We start from the raw sequence: 18,306 nt of genomic DNA, 5'->3' as shown, positions 1-18,306 counted from the left end.
CGCCCGGATAACTTCCGATCAAATATATTTGGATTATAAACGACGACGACGGTTCCGCCGGATAAACGGTAGTCGCCCCCCCCCCCCCCTCTTGCCTTCGATCGCCCGTTTTATTCCTCTCCGTCGCAGCAATCGGCGTTTTTGCGACAGGAAGACCTGTGCGGACCACGAGAACTGGGTCACCGGGGTGACAGAGACAACTGGATGTAATTGCGGAAGACAAATATGACAACTAGGCGCTGTGTTATGCAACGCGTCGAGATTGCGAGGAGTATTGCTGTCGCATTAATATCAAGTCCCGGTGAAATATTACTTTAGGACGTATAATACGGTGTACAATTAGACCGGGCATACCCGGTGTCACGAAATTCTCTGTCATTTTACGAGCCGCAGATTAATATAGTGTAATTAACTGGACTGCGGTTGTTTATGCGCTTATAGATTAAACATACGCGTGACCGCGACCCGCGACATTAATTGCATACCTTGTGTTTAGACTGCTGCGGGTCTTTCTGCGAGTTCCTGTTTCCACTGGTTGAATAGGAGAAAAGATAACACTGTGAAGATAGTAGAAGAATTTAAGAATATTGTTTCACTGTTTTCGACTTATCAAGATTATTAAAAGAAGAAATAGATTTTTAATTAACTTCTTACAATTGAGCCCCTTAGTGGACAAGCGGCATAAGTCCAAAATTACGAAAAATGGAGTTTTTACAGAAATAGTAAGTATTAAGAATACTTGTTTTATTTAACACATTAACTTTTGCATACTTAGTTTTATGTTTACATCATACATGAATTTATGATTACACCATAAATGAAGTGACTGTAAAAATATCTTGAATAGTGGCATAAGTCCAATCTCTTGGACTTACTCCATTATTGCACGGAACATATGGACTTACTCTACTGTTACATTCGATTAAAGGAAACTGGAATCGTTTCGTATTTAGTACAACCGATGGGGGTCATTCATGTTCACGAATTTTTTTCAACTAAACAGCTAGAACGGTCAATAACAAAACGTAAGAAAAATACATTACTACAAACTGTAAATTTGCTCACCATTCAGTGGTTACACTATGAACGCGGAAAACAGTTTGATATTTTTTATAAAACTAAGATTTCTGTGGATGTTGAGTTTGAAATATTAAATATTCAGCGTGCTCGGCGTGGCAGGCCATTTCAGGTGAAAAATATAATGTAGCAAAATTTATATCCATCTGTGCGTCCTGTTTCTGCGGCCAAAAAGAAGGACATGCTAGATTTGTTGAAATTTATCCCTCCAATTCTTCACGCATTTATTCAAGCATTAAAGACCAGTACAATTGAAGAAACTGGTGAAGAATCCAGCAACGAATAAGTTTCTTTAATACATAGTATACAGCAAACTTGTAGTGCATTAAAAATAACATTTGTGTAACTTATGATTATTAATACATTAATAGCCATATGGCGTAAATCACTTTCTCACAAAAAAGTGGTATCACAATTCAGTGTAATAATGGCACTTCATTATTCGTTACGTTACTGTTTGTTTACTATTGAAAAATATGGATTTTATTTTAAGTTATAATGATATAATTACTATTCTTTCGCTTTATCTGGTTAGAATAAAGTTACATTGTGTATTTAATTTCTTGTACGATATGACACGAAAGTCCAATTTCTACAATATTAAGAAAAGGGACTTAATTCACTTGTCAACTAAGGGGCTCAATTAACCTCGACAATTTTCATTTTATAATTAACTGTTCTATTATCTGAAAAATATTCCACTGATTAGTTCGGATAGTCGAGGTTCTACTATATTGTCGATTAAACAAGAAAATGCGATCCAAATTGTGTCATGTTGGGTGCCACTCCAATCAGAAAAATGTCACGAGTATAATGGTAAATGTTTCCTAAAAGAAGCCGTTAAAATCAAATGGGATTTGTCACTGAATTAGAATTGTCTCATAGGTCTGGATAAGCTCGAGCAACCGTCAATATGTACAATTTTATTCCGATATAAGATGACGCATCTTATTTCGAAATAAGAAAATCGCTATCCCCGCTCCTTCTTCTTCGCCCGAAATACGACGAAAGCCGGTTCCGAGCGATTGTCTTATATCGAAAGAAAACTGTAATGAAATACTGGTGTGGGTCAGAAATGACTCCGGCATAGAACTCGCAGGAATCCGAGGTGTAAGTGTCTATACACGATATAAATAACTTTTCGGTCCCAAAGCGTTCATATTGGGTGTTCTGTCTGAAATTGAAAATAGTATTCACAAATCGTTATTTAATTTCCTGGGTGCTGATTATGAATGAATTTCACCATAAAATCCGTGGTGATATTTGCATTCACTGGACAGGTCACTCTACGTTGCAACTTTTTGTCTTGTTTCCTTCTTGTAAATCGTTTACTCGGGAAGCCTAGTAATAATGTCACACGCGTTAACGAACTATAGGGTAACACAATATTAGGAACTTAACTCGTAGAACTTTTAAATCGAGTTAAATACCTTGTTAATCCCGCGACACCACAATTAGCGTCCCAAAATATTAACCCTTAGCACTCGAATGGCGACTGCAAGGCGCCACTAAAAATTCCTGTATCATTATTCAAAATATTTTCTACATTATTACATTTGTTCGTATTTAATAAATTACTAAACATTTCAGAACTGTACGAATAAATTGCATCATTTTCGTATGTATAGCATGGAAAAGAAATATATACAGGGTGGCCCACATAACTCTGAACAGCTCAAATCTCGAAAACTATGCCATCGATTTTAAAGTTCTTAGTCTTAAATTGCATGGAACTGAAGGGCCTTTCTGACTACATAAACGTGAAGTGGCCTCCCTTCCCCTTTAACGGGGGAGGGGAGGTACCCTTGTAATTTTAAATGGAACCCCCTATAAAATGTTACATATTTAGATTCTACCGGAAAAACAAGTCAATTTTGTCTGAAACATTTTTTTGTCAGATACTTCCATGATGAGATATAACAGTTTGAAGTTTCGAGTTGTAGGTACTTGAAGCGCTCGGAAATAGCGTTATGGAATTATACGCGCTTCATAATTTAGAAACATTTCATAATTTAGAAAAGCGGCTTAGTAAAGCTGTCACTAATGAAAATAATAGTGCCAGTATTCTTGCTGCAATTACATTAAATCCTCATATTAGTCAACGTACACTTGCACAAACATCACATATTAGTCGTTCATCAATTCAACGAATTTTGAAACGGCAAAAGTATCATCCATATCACATGGTTTTATCACAAGAGCTTTCGATAGCAGATTACGATCACCGCGTAAGATCTTGTGAGTGGCTGCAGGATGTTGTGGAAAACGACTTTTTGTACAAAATACTTTTTTCCGATGAGGCCACTTCTATGGATTCAGGGCATGTAAATAGACATAATCTGCATTATTGGGCCGTGGAAAACCCAAATTGGATGCGATGTGTTCCCTTTCAACATCGATGGTCTTTAAATGTTTGGTGTGGCCTAATAGGAGATTTTGTGATTGGACCTTATTTTTTTCAAGAAACTGTAACATCTGCAAGTTATTGTGATTTCTTAAAAAATCATTTGCCTGCGCTTTTGGAAGATGTGCCACTGCACGTTAGAAGAGAAATGTGGTTCCAACAAGACGGCGCTCCTCCACATTTTGCAATCATCACCAGGCAATTTTTGAACGAAAAATTTGGGAACAAATGGATAAGTCGTGGGGGACCTCGTCAATGGCCTCCTCGATCCCCCGATCTAACACCATTAGATTTTTTCTTATGGGAATATGTAAAGGACAAAGTTATGTTTGAACCACCGACGACAAAAGAGGATATGAAACAAAGAATACGTGACGCTTGCGCTTCAGTGACTCCCGAAATGTTAAAAAATGTTAGAACAACTTTGATGTTTCGAGTAAATAAATGTTTACAAGCCCGTGGTGGACATTTTGAACATTTAATTTAAAGTAGATTTTATTTCTTCACGTATAAGCAAAGGACTCAAGCGCGTATAATTCCATAACGCTATTTCCGAGCGCTTCAAGTACCTACAACTCGAAACTTCAAACTGTTATATCTCATCGTGGAAGTATCTGACAAAAAAATGTTTCAGACAAAATTGACTTGTTTTTTTCCGATAGGATCTAAATATGTAACATTTTATAGGGGGTTCCATTTAAAATTACAAGGGTACCGCCCCTCCCCCGTTAAAGGGGAAGGGAGGCCACTTCACGTTTATGTAGTCAGAAAGGCCCTTCAGTTCCATGCAATTTAAGGCTAAGAACTTTAAAATCGATGGCATAGTTTTCGAGTTATTGAGCTGTTCAGAGTTATGTGGGCCACCCTGTATAAAGGAAATATTCTAGGTCGGAAGAAATGTTTCGTTTTAGAGTTAAAATAGCTTCGAGTGCAAAGGGTTAAGATAGTAGAAAGCGGCAAAATCCCTCTTCCTCACTCAGGACCCCATCACTCGGGAAGCAGAAGGCACTAAGAGATGACAAAAAGTAGCACGACGTTGCTTCAGCGTGGACGCAGCTTTACTGTAGTTAGGAATCGCGGTCGTAGGGACAAATTCGGTTCATCGACGGCCCTTTCGACCGTGGTACGCCGAGCTTGATATTTTTCTGAATAGCTGCCGGTAGATTTGGATGAGAAACGAGCGGGTCTCGCGATGAGAGACAGAATCGAGGATTTAGGTCTTCCCCGGTGGACGACCTCGGGCCCTACGGGCGTCGACCCGCGAGATAGTCGGAAGAGGAGACACACGAGACGGTACAAAGAGTTTCAGACACGGCCGTACGGGAGGACACGTAGTTGGGCCGTATGAAATTGACACCGTGTATTACAGAGAAAGCTGACTCTGCGAGAGACGTATGCTTTCTTAAGATCTTGAAACAGAGCCACGGGTTACCGGATTTCAGACACCGCGAGGATGAAATTCAGCCGGACGACCGACCGGAAACGCAAAGGAACGGTGTAATCTTCGCGCGGAATAGGATTCGCGGGGGATTTTATTTTTCTGTCGTTCGATACAGCTGCTCCCTTTTGCTGACGTACATAGCATATTCGTAAAACTGTAGAAAGTTTCGAAACGAACATTCTTTCCATTACGGTCTCTTCGGTGTCTTATATTAAATTTCGCGTGGGGCACTTGCCGCTCTGCGATTGGATGCATATGTTATTAATTTTAGTATCTCAAGCTTATTATCTTGTGAAACTGCATTCAATTTTGAGCGCAACATTTTACGACCCAATCTCGTTATGGTAATTACCTTCTAGTAATTAGTAAGGCAATAGGTCCAGTGCGATTTGGATTTTTTGATAAATCTGATTCGTCAAAGTGGATGGAAGAGTCATGTCTTTTTGTAAACATTTCATAAATTTCATTTTATTACGTGTACGAACTAATTCGTGGCCCTGTTTTACAATTTTGGTCTTCTACGATTAAACTAAAGTGTAACCATAATTTTCTATCCTACTGGAAGAAGCTGTCAGCTTTTACTTTAACGTGAATGGTACATGATTCCATACATATCACAACGACGTGTACAGAAATAGTGATCCCTTTTTATTTTTTAAAAAGTTTATTTTAAGAGTTTCAGCTTAATTTCTGCTAAGTAATTGTCACGATCTCTCCTCTTATATATCAGAAGCTCCTCGCAAGTACAGAGGTCAGAAAAAGTAAAGAAACCATGATTAGCGTGTCAAGAAAGGTTTTCGAAAGTTTCGGCCTCCGACCATTTTAATAAATTCGATCCTTTCTCAATATTGGAAGGAAGACACTCGAAGCCAAAGCTAACACAGATGGGGCATGAAAACCTCGAAGTAGGTAACTAAAGATTCCAGCAAACAGCTGATCCCGAAGTTCAACTATTGCGTCAAACTCCAGAACCGTGGAAGGTCCCTCTTGAATTTCAAGTAACGGAACGGATGTCGTCACCGAACGAACACGCACGCCGTTTTCTGTTAGAGTTTTTCCCGAGTCACGAGCACCCGGGGAAAGCAGTCCCGGAAAATTGGTATGTATCGCGGAGCTCATCGCGTCACACAGTTTCGCTATCGCGCGGCAATATTGGGTAATACGAAGCGTTGCTCGTAACTCATGCGACTCGCAGCGGCGTTCTCATCTCCGTGAATCTCGAGTGTCCGAGGAGATGCTATCGAGAAGAATTTCATTTAAACCGGAAAATAAAAGCCTCTCTTGTACAGTCCTAAATTAAGGGCCCGGGGTAGTCACGTGACTTTTTAATTAATAATTTCCATTCACAGACTTCAGATCCGTCTTGGTCTTGATCCGACGGGTCTTAAGTCACATTTTTTGCCCTGTATTATCGATATTATGAATTCTGACGCCAGAAACGTGCTTCAAGTTTTCGCCTTTATTTCGCAACAGAATCAAGACAAATTATAGCTCAATTTGTAGCTGGAGATATTTTCTAGTGCGCGCTGGTCTCGACATCATCCAGAAAACTCATCCTATGGCATAAAAATTCTTGGATTCCACGGCATGCAGATTGTCAATTTTTGGCCTACTTCGAACGCTTATATTACCAAATATCTGCATAATCTCGGCAGCTCCTTACCAGCGCGCACTAGATTGAACGTTCCTCTTTCGAATGAGCCCTTTACCAGCGACAAAATATTCTTATTTAAGGACGAAAACTTGAAGCACGTGAAACCATTTTTTGACGGTAATGTAGTTACTCTACCTTATCGCGAATCTACGGAGACCGGCCCCTTAACAATTCCCTTAATTGCTGCTGGTTACTCTTCTGCGTTGGAAATCCTGATCAGATTCGCGGAAGTCGGTACAGCTAGATTTTAATATTTAATGTGCACAAGTTTTTCTTTTCAAAGAGAGAGTTTCTTAGTGTTACTATTCTTAGTGCATTCTGACAAATGCACAGTACGTTATAAGGAATATGCAAAATATCACTGCTATTAGAATTATTATAATTAATTTGCGAGACGTATAATGGATGATAAAATTATCAAAGCCACATCGCGAATTTGATACACCATATTTCTTATCCACGTGACGAATAATGTTACCTGCAGTGTTGCTAAATGTATATTCGCAATTTACATTCATAGATAGTTCATAAAAGAATAATAAGAATTCATCTGTGTAAGTGACTCTAACAATTTGATCACATACTATATATATTATGGTTCTAAAAATAATCTTAAAATTGACCTAAATCGTCAAATTCAATAATTAAATTAGAATTCATATGCGTTATTTGAGACTTAGAATTAAAGAAATGCTTGTTTCAAATTTTCATATTTTCCAACATCTGGAATATTAAACAAATATACTTTAGCAGCATATGCAAGAGTTTTTCTGATGTATCGAACATTTGTTTTCTTCCAGTTGTAATTACTGAAACTTTTATTTATGGGAAACTAACTTCGATACCATTTTCGTTATGTAATATTGATTGTATCCGTCATGGCGGAATAAAAACAATAGATATTATTTCGTGAGGAGTTTTTTATCGGCAAAGCTAACGTATTCGATGAACGTGGTAATAATGGTACCCTCCATCTTGTATTTTTTGCAACCCCGAATGGCGAATACTGTGAGGGCCATGAATGAATTACGAATTTCATGGATTCGTAACGTTACAATAACAACGTTATAACGTTACAACGTTAAATTCGTTCGCTCGTAGATAATAAAGGTTATTTAATAAAGGTTGGTAATATTTATCATTCATTTTCGTAAAGGTTTAATTATAAATCACTTAAATTTGCTTCATTTCGTTTTCTGCAATAAATTAGAATCCATTTGAGTGTACACAATCCAATTATGACATTTCTTACTATAAAGTATCTCAATGGTAAGCTATCATTTTTCATTATTCTAAAATGATAAGATCTCCGAAATCTTGGAAAGCATTTATCTAAGGTCTATTTTAACCCAAGGTATCAAACTTAAAATTACATTATTCAGTTTCTGACAATTAATTTGAATTTATATTAGTACCATTAGGAAGAATGGAAGGATAACGGTTCGTGGAGACATGCAATCCATTTGTTACAATTAAAATTTGCCTAAAATAATTACGAAGTACAGCTGCACATATTTCTAGTTACCATGACCTAATTAATTATTAAAAAGATCCAAGTATTTTAGCCTACTTTTCAAAAATCTCTAGAAATCAAGCATACATTTTACAGGTTGTTGAATTTGTCTTAAAATATATTATTAAATGCACGTAAACAAAATATGGATCTGTTTAAGAAACGAAACATCACGATTGCATCTCTTACACTAGTAATGGAAAAAAAATTCGCCACTCCCAAAAAGATTATTACCACTTAATTTCCATTTAAAGACTCCTTCACATTCTCCATCGTTTCAAAATAATCGACACTTAACTGAGACATGCTGTATATTGTTTATGGTACGCAAGTACCGCTTTTTTTCTCTGTTGCATCAGTTATACGTTTGTACTGTAATGTAACTCTTGTCCTAGTTTTGGGCTACGCTTCACGACAGTTCCTCGCTGCACCTCGTTCTTACGCAATAGGGCATAAAACTATGTACATCTTGCATGCTTGTTTCCATTTAGTAGGTAATAAAGATGATATAGCAATACCAGCAATAATTTCAAGAAAAATTCTTAACAATAAAATATTTAGACCTAAGGGAAATTCGTTTTCTTAAGAAAAAGAAGCACAGACGTGCAAGAACGGAAATGCTAGGCAAAAATAGAGCAATCCAGGTTTAATAATAGTTGGATGCAAATACATCCGAATTACAGAAATATCAGAATATTTATCTAAAGAAAGTACAAGCCAGAAATTATGAGAGGGAGAGGTCGTTCATTCAAAGAAGATGACATGAGTCAATAAAAGGAAATTTTACAGGAGAGCCATTTGCAAATTACCTAAAATTGCCTAATCTAAAATTTTAGATACTGGGTTAATTGCCATGCACACTACAATTTATATGTTTATTATTATAATTTTTCTCATATATATTCTTTTTTTTTAGTTATGTCACGTTTCTTATGAATGAATGAGATGCGTGAGTTTAGAATTATACATGTATAATATAGCTTTGTAATTAATAGATGCATGTAAACCAAGTCCAACTTTCGGCGTAGTAGACGAAATTCAAAGCAGTGTGATAATTAAAAGAATTTAAGAACATTAGTATACCATCTGTAACTTATTATTAAGATTATTAGAGGAAGAAAGACATTTGCATGTAGCCCTGACTTCTTGCAATCATTATGAGACTGAATAAAATACGATCATAAGTAAACTGTGAATTTTATGCATCTATGACAAAAATAAATAAGTGAAATACAAAACTATGAAGACATTAGAAAATTTTAAGAACTCAAGTACACTATTCCTGACTTATTAAAAAAAAAAATACATCTCTATTTCTTTACAATTGACCTAGACAATTTTCATTTTGCATAAAGATCCATAGTCCATTCGTATAATACATTAGGGTCTCTTTAGATCTCAGAACGAATTGAGAAACTGATCTTGACGAATTAAGAATTAGGAAATACGGGCCCGAATAACTGTCCAAATATTGCTTCTACCAGAAGCATGTGATCAAACATTCCGTGCCCAGCAAATGTACCCGTGCGCGATCCGAGCTACGAGTGTTCATAAAAATTCCAGTCACTGAAGAGGCAGCCAGCGATATCGTAGCACCATTTAAATACGCCCAGAAAAACAGGCATGGAGTAACAGGTACTCCACAGAGCCGTCCATCGTCCTTCCCCCGCATCGGCGTCCGAAAAAACTGTGTCAAGATGAAAAATTCCAGAGCGATCGGTCGGACGCGCTGCCCAACTTCCGCCCAAACTTCCGATCAATCTAATTGTTGTGTCGTCTCAGTGATCAGCAACGAGTTGACACTCCTCAACAGGCCGCACAGTTGACGACATTTTCGATAAAATGAGCCTAAGATCAGTGTGAATTGAAAATTTAATTCATTCACATATAATAGAACTGAGTACACCTGTTCATTTTCGTAGATAGATTCTTGCCGAGAGATGATTTAATATCGCCATCGATCACGATGAGTCTGCCCTATGAAAATTCCATCAGGTCTGTTATAATGGGACCCGAAGTACATGTAAAGCTTGAGAAACAGATCTTCCACGGGAAGAAATAAGTGAAATACAAAACTGTGAGGACATTAGACAATTTTAAGAACACAAGTGTGTTAGTGTTTTAAGTACACTATTCCCGACTTATTAAAATTATTAAAAGGAAAATTACATTTCTATTTCTTTACAATTGACCTAGACAATTTTCATTTTGCACAAAGATCCGTAGTCCATTCGTATAATACATTAGGGTCTCTTTAGATCTCAAAACGAATTGAGAAACTGATCTCGACGAATTAAGAACTAGGAAATACAGGCCCCAATAACTGTCCAAATATTGCTACCCAAAACTGTTTTCCGTGCCATAATTGCTCAAGCTGTGCCCTATCTTTTTGTTCCTGACTGCAAACCTGGTGCAATAAAAATTCCATGGACGATGCATCCGCGTCCTAATGCTATTCTCGAGTGTTCGGCGGACGGATCGCGAGCAGAAACAGCCGGCCGTGATTGTGGGCAAGGCTTAAGGCCCGTTCCTCGGTGCAAATCGTGGCGGGGATGCGGCACCGGCTGTCTCGTCCGGTTCTCGAACCGAAGAAACCGGGTTCGCGGCAGTGTTGACGATGCGTTTGCACCGTCGCGTCGGTTTCTGCATCCCGCGTCGATCGCCTGGTCCTCGATCCCTCAATCCCGGTTCGATCCGGCGGGAAATTCGAATCCGCTGGACGCGCGATTCGAAGCTCTGCTTCGAACTTCGATCCGGAAGCTCTGCTCGCGATCGGATTTCAGGCTCCCGGATTCGTTTCGGTCGAGGTTCGCGCTGGTTCCGCTGTGCGGGAAGTTCTGTGGTGCCGTGGAAAAAAAATGGAAAAAGTCCGGCTAACGACAGGGAATAAGTTCGCCGCGTCGAAGTTGATTTAACGAGCGAGCGGATTCGCGAGCGAAGCGCGCCCCGGAGTTTTGGGATCAGCGGTCGGGAACGACGCGAGCTTTTATCGGCGAGGATTTCACGGCCGAATCGGAGAATCTGCTGCGGTGAGTAGCTCTTGTCTGCTCTCTCTCTCTCTCTATCTATCTATCTTTCTGTCTCTTTCGCTCTGCCTTGGTCGTTGGGTTGGAAGAGAGAACGTCGCTCGTCCCAATCAACGATCGAAACTCAATTTCCACCGAAGTTCGCGGAATAGTCCGCACTCCGACGCGTTCCGTGCGACGATAACGCCCGCCGGTCCGTGTTTTCTTAACGAGTTTAGGGAAATCGAGTTCGCGGGAACTGTTACCGGGACTGGCCCCTCTGTTTACCCGCGTATCTCGGATACCGGCCCCCTCGTTCGCGTTATTTTAGGGCTCCGAGCTACTTAAGTGTACGGCTATGTCTCGGATCGCTACAAAGAGACTGTTTCCACGACGACGGTGTTGCAGGATTTATGGCCTTTCGGAAGCAGCGACGGGGCTTCAGACTGCCTGATGCACTGTGATTCGAGCAATTGTTCAAACGCCCTTTAAATCAGAGTAGCTTACTCAGAAGTGGGCCAGGTCAATCCGGGTATTCTGCGAAGCTACACGATCCGTTCAGGTGATGTGTAATGAACACTTTGAACAAATTGCATTTGGACGTCATAACAAAATCGGTTAACTTTCCTGTGGGCCAAAAACCATTAAAAATGGTGAACGTCGTAGTTATATAGGTCGACAATTACGAAAATGTTTGCAGCTCACAAGTAGATTGCCGATTTTATGCATTTATGGTAAAATCAATAGGTAAAATATAAAACAGTAAAAAGATTGATAGCATTTAATAATGTCGTTACATTACTATCACCTTATTCAAATTATTAAAGGAATGAACAAGTTTTTATTTGGTTCCAGTACCTTGCAATCAATGCATACAATTTTTATTGTGCATAAAGATCCGCAGTCTACTCATAACGACATTCACCAAATTCGACGAAATATTGAGCATCCAGACATACCTGTACAACTGACATGAATGCACAAAATATTTTGTAAATTTAATTAACTATTCACTGCAATTCTGCAGTTTTTTCAACCTTTTACAATTACTTTATATTTATTTCAAACCTATTCCAACTTATATATTTATGATTCATGCTCGAAAAAATTAGGTTATAATTACACCGCGCATCTTTATGCAAAATAAAAATTGTCTACATAAATTGTTCAAAACTGGAACCAGATAGAATATTAATATTTCTACACTCTTTTAATTTGTCCACTGCTTTAAATAGCATTTACTCATTTTTGAAATCAGTACATAAAATCGGTGGTGTAGTAGTAATTATTAATAACGACATTTTATATTGTGTTATGGACGATTAAAGATTTTGAATTTAAAGCTACAAAAAGTGAATAAAAAATTATTATTATATTATTGCACTTGTTTTCAACCGTGAAAGTTATCATCGGACCTATAGTACCTATTGGTATAATAAAATGATTTTGGACAGATTGAATTCTGATTGAAATAATTACTTACTTAATTAGTTATTTAGTTGATTACTTTACTTAATTTCTACAGAATTTAAATACAGAATTCTTCTATAGAATTTAAAAATTATACGAGGAATTGTCTACTAATGGTGCAGGCGTTGCGTCGTGTTAATTTGCAGTACAGATGTTACTAGTGCGCTGATCGAAATTTAATGAAACTCCGTACCACCAGGCTAATTATGTCTAGTCATTGTGGGTGTCCTGTGCATTTGTATGCATACGATGGAATGCATTATATGAGTGGTCTAGCTATTACTGAACATTCCATCATTACTCCGTTAGCCAATTCAAATATAGAAATTCCAGATGCTGTAATGCATCTGTAGTTTATCGTTTTCCTATATCAGAAGATAATTAAAAATAAACTACCCCGTAAGTCATTTCACAAAAGTAATTTAAAACTTAATAGAGAATAGAATCTGTGTTTATATAAAAACAAATAACCGAATCTAATCATTCATAACTACATAGTCATATGTAAAAAATCACTGCAAGAAAATTATTTAAAAAATGTTAGAATATAAGAAATCTCGAATATTAAATTCATACTTTAGACCAGACCGATTCAAACGATGCACAGGGTATAACTTGTCTTTTGGTGTCAAATTGACTCAATGATAAAAGAATCTTTACGATAATTGACTCAGTGATACAAGAATCTTTATGGTAAATGACTGAATGATACAAGAGTCTTTATGATAATAGACCCAGCGATACAAGAATCTTTATGGCAACCTTAAGAGTTAGTAAACGGTTTCATTGAGAATAAAGCGAGACGAAATTATTATAAAATTGTTCGCGTTTCTCGGAAATGAGTTGACGATATGCAGAACATACTGTCGGTCAAAAGTTCCAAGTAAAGTACCTCCTTTCATGCTTACGATGTTGAAATGCCATAAGAGACCTGCTGATGAATCCCATCAGCAAGGGACACTGCGGTCATTGACCTAGTTAGGTTGGCACAGGGGTACGGGTGTCAGTGAGACTGGGTTACGGAGTCAAGAGGTAGCAACACGTGTTAACGTTGACAGATGGAAACTACCGATGTCCATACCACAGTGTGTCCCATGCCAATGAGGTGCCATTAGCGACAGATCCCCCCTTATCCCATGGCGTTTCAACATTACAGGCCTATAAAAACGAAACTACGAAACTTGAACCGTTCAAAAATTTTTACCTTTACGACGAGTAAAATTCGTTGACGTAAAAAAACATTTTGCAATTAACTCTTCCTCGTTTAAGCTAAACTGCAAGAGTGAGTTACAACTTTTAAAGCATAAAAAGTCGAAACACCTATCAATATCTGCATAAAAAATTATATCTAGCATCATCTGTCGTCAGTGCATTTAAAGACTAGTATCGAAGAATTAGCTTGATTGAATTAGTTCAATTTAATGGTGGCTCTACCAAAAATAAAAGGGGACATTTTTAAAAACATCCTCTAAGTCAAACAGAACAGATGTCTAGTAGTTCATGGGTTAACAATAATTATAATAAAGAATTTTGCGTTGAAGATTTTCTTACAAACATCCAGTAAATATCGTCTGAATCAGATGATGTATATTTTCTTGACACCGTGTAGACACAGCGACTGTCACTAATATTCAGACGTTTTTTTTTTTAAAGAGATTAACTTTTTTAAAATCAAATCAAATAATTTCAGATTGGTAAGTGGAGAAAATTGGTTTATTCGATGATGTATAAAGTTGTAAAACAAAAATATAATTGGATCGGATCGTTGAGAAAATACTGAAAGTTGCTTTTAACAATCTGTTTTGTTCTACTGTTGCTTTTTTATCTGAGCTTGTATTGAAAATATAATAATTGGTCTTTACAGATCTGTGTAAGTTGCACACACTCTGGAAATTTCACCAAATTCAATAACGTTGCTATTGTTAACGAACTGCAATGGTTAAAAATGATATAAATGACAGATTTTACGACTAAAGCTTCTTATACTTTTCAATGTCCGTCGTTCTTCTCTGCATCAAACAATTTCAATGAAATTATCAGAATATACATCATTAAAGCATATCTACAAAACATATCTTGTAGATGTTCTAAAATATAGATAAAATAATTATAAAAGAAAACCTTCAGTATTCTCTCTACGATACTGACCAATGTTTTGAAGCTTCTATCACACTTTCGTTTACAGTCATTTAGTGAATTTCTAACCTCCCACTTCAACATTAAAAAAATTATTCTCTCTCAAAGAGTACGTGCAAATAATCTGAATATCAATGTGTGTCGCTGTGCATCGGTGTCGTTACCGTTTACGCATCTCGGACGTTAACGCGCAGATTCACAATCCGCGGATCGACGCCCGAGAATTATGGATCCGCGCGCAGTTTTTCAAGCGGTAATCGCGGCGCGTGGGCTCGAGAAGTTCTCGGCGATGCAGCGATGCAGCGATGCAGCGATGCAGCGATTCCGCGATCGCTGCCGCCAGGCCAGCCTTTTATCGTCGCTGATTTATCGGGGTGCGCCCCGTCATGCATGCACACGTGTTTCTATTAATAGAAACCGCTAGACCACCGTGATCTCTACCTCGTCGTGTACACGGCCAAGTGTCTGCCCTAACGAACGTGGTCACCGGAAAATTAAACTCGGACAATTATCAGTCGTACGTACCACGACGTGCTACACGTGGTCAAGCGCCACCGGGTGCCTCGTGTTGTAGGTACTGCACTGACCTTTTCATATGTTTCGCCGGTCCACAGTGATTCCTCTATATATGTCGCCAAGGACTGGATGATAAACGTCGCGGAATTATCCCCACTACCGCGGGGTATACCCCGTGAGGGGCCTCGGACGTCGAAGAGTGTAAACATAACACGGCTAGGTTATGTCTCCTGGACGATACACGACGCTGGCAAGACCCTTGTTGTTGACATATATCGAGAATTCACTGTTTGCGATTCGACACGGATATTTCGTGGCTCATATCGAATACCGGCATTGAAGACATTGCACAGTGCGTTGGAAAGCCCGATTACTGGACAAAATTTCGTTACTCGGAAATTGTAGATGGTATGAAAAACTGTTTCAGACCAAAAATTGTAGGATACAGAAGAGAGTACATGATAATTGTATTTGTTTGACATTGCAGTAACCTTGAAAAGCTCCGTGGAGATTACAATCGAAATTTTTGGGTGGGAACCTGTATTTTTTATTACGTATTCTTAAATATCGTTTCAAGGCTTTCAAAACATCTTTATGTAGCAATCTTTATCTATACGGTTAAAGAACTCGCACTTCTCTGAAATCAATGTTTATTGAGCTTCGTGTTTCACCGGTGACAGATATGATCATTACGAATATAATTAACACTAGGTTCACGGAGCAGTAAAAGCGAATACTTTACATTACTTTATAAAAATAAGAAGAATGTGTCTATTCAAGTTCTTAGCCATTTCACAAGTAATATATACCTAAAGAAATAAATTTGTTGAGTAATTCTACGTAGATGGATCTTCACAATCTCAATAATCGTAAATTAAAGATATTAGAACCCGTCATTCTGACGGGTGCCGTAAACCTGCAGTTAAGAACGTTTGAGCATCATCAGAAAAATATAAAAAATCCTTTTCAATGAAATATTCCATATATGTTGCGTATATATTAAAACATTCCAATTGTTCGTCAAATAAAAGAATGAATAAATTCGACAACTTTTACATCTATTTCGTTAGAACAAATCTGGAAACCTGACATGGAACATATTTCAATCTCGCACACTGGTATGCAGTCTAATTTCGACTGGTTGCAGATTTTCATTCTCAACGTCACAGAATCCTCGTCGGAGGAAATGAATTTTCGTTCGATACTGTTTTCCGACCGGTCTAGATAAATCATGCACTAGTAATATGCAATCACGGTTTTAGTCATAAATTTTCTAGCAGCAAAATACTTTCTCTCCCGACCACTTTATCGAGCATCTCGTACGAACTTCGACGGGCAGGTTTTTGCCGAACGGGCCAGAGGTTAATGCTGGTCGTGGTTTTCTGCGATATTCCATTAAGAGGGCAGCCCGGCATCGTTCGATTAAGTCGTCTCTTGCCGAGCCGATGACCACGGACGGGAAATATCGGCGGTTACGCCAACGCGACGTTTATTCCGCTCGGCCTGGAGCCGACATCGCGGCTACCGGCACGTCGATTTCACTTTGCACACGCGTCGCGTTCACTTGTCCCTTCTGGACAGTGTCTTGATCCGTTTGCCCCATACCTCGGTGAATGATAGACCATGGAAAGCTGGTCATTCACGGTTTCAAGTGCCGCAAACGATGTGTCATAACTAGGGGTGTGCGGGCACCCGAATTCTTTTCTGACACATAAATATGTTCGCGTATCCGTAATTTCGGGACCCGATTTAAAATTCGGGAGCCGATACTGCACTGGGAGCATCATTTTTCCCCTAAAATTTCTAAGTTCGACAGCCGTCCTCGCCTCCGCATATTATATAGTGTAATGCTTTCTTTCTTTATTTATTTATTTATTTATTTATTTATTGCTTTAAACCAAGTGGTTTATATAGCAAGTACAATATTATTACATCTAGCTTACATTAAATAGGTTTACACTGTTTCTAAAGTCTAACGGAACATTGTTTAAGGAAATTATAAATTATTTTTAGTCCTTTTATGTCAGGTTTACATAAGAAGGAACTAATACAAAGAGGGAAACAGTACTTGCCTTTGAGGAGCTTTGTTTCCAATGTATTGCGTTCGTTTTCATAGTCTGGACATTGCCATATAACATGATTTAGGTCTTGGAGTTCTGCTCCGCATTGGCAAGCACTGTTAGCTATAAAGTTAACCCTCGCCAAAGAACCATTTAAATTATAGTGATTAGCTCGACATCTATTAACAAAAACTAGAAAATCTCTAGAGAGCGCAAGACCAGTGTACCATGGCTTGCCTTTGTCCTTGTGATAAAATCTAACATAGTTCACACCTTTGATTAGACCCTCCTTTTTGATTAGGGTGTTAGTGGACAATCTTGCTTGAATTTTGAGGTCTTTAAATTTAAATTTCTTTCTTTATGGATTCTTACACTGGATTACATGATAATATATAAAAAATTATGGCCGCAATGCAGTATCGTCTCCCGAATGAAGCTACGGGTACCGAATTGTGTGCCGGGTCGCAAATTATGTTTCGGGTGCCGAAATTACGTGTACCCGAAAATATTTATGTGCCAGACAAACTTTCGGGATCCCGCCCGACCCGACCCGAGGCTCGGGTACTCGTAATTTTGGGTTCTCTCACATCCCTAGTCATAACTAGACTGCGGATCTTTGTGGAAAATAAAAATTGTCCAAAATGCAATTTCTCTTAAAATAATTTCAGTAAGCTGAAAACAATACAACGACGTCATCCAGTTCTTTTAATGCTTTCACAGTTTGATATTTGACTAATCCATTTTTGTCACAAACGCATAAAATCCGCAGTCTAGTCATAACCCAGATTCAGCACGGGCAAAAATCGTCGCTTGTGGAAAATGTTTGTGGAAAATTTATATAAATTTGTGGACGAATAGCTCTACGTTCAAGTGGGCTGGAGATGTACGAACACGTATATTTGAGCATCATTGTGTACATAGTACGTTAAATATGATAAATCCAATATGAAAAACCCGATAAACTGCGATACGGACATCGTCCCTGAAAAGGAGTGATTGCTCGTAAGCAACTCCTGGAAAACAGCAACTC

The 18,306-nt window shown here is 38.3% G+C and overlaps 2 protein-coding genes across 6 annotated transcripts in view; one reads left to right on the top strand and one right to left on the bottom strand.

Annotated features, from left to right (window-relative positions):
- The window catches only part of Hiw (MYC binding protein highwire), a 506,468-nt gene that overhangs the window by 245,303 nt on the left and 242,859 nt on the right, over positions 1 to 18,306 (bottom strand). The gene's annotated exons all lie outside the window — the stretch shown is intronic.
- Positions 10,695 to 18,306, top strand: part of LOC143357162 (uncharacterized) — a 236,127-nt gene continuing 228,515 nt past the window's right edge. The window contains exon 1 of the mRNA XM_076793443.1: positions 10,695 to 11,118. The gene's annotated coding sequence lies outside the window, so the exon portion shown is untranslated. The remainder of the gene's footprint in view (positions 11,119 to 18,306) is intronic.

Source organism: Halictus rubicundus, chromosome 9 (genome assembly GCF_050948215.1).
Source record: "Halictus rubicundus isolate RS-2024b chromosome 9, iyHalRubi1_principal, whole genome shotgun sequence".
Taxonomy (NCBI): domain Eukaryota; kingdom Metazoa; phylum Arthropoda; class Insecta; order Hymenoptera; family Halictidae; genus Halictus; species Halictus rubicundus.
The sequence above is the reverse complement of the archived record's forward strand: the minus strand, read 5'-3'. Positions and strand labels throughout refer to the sequence as shown.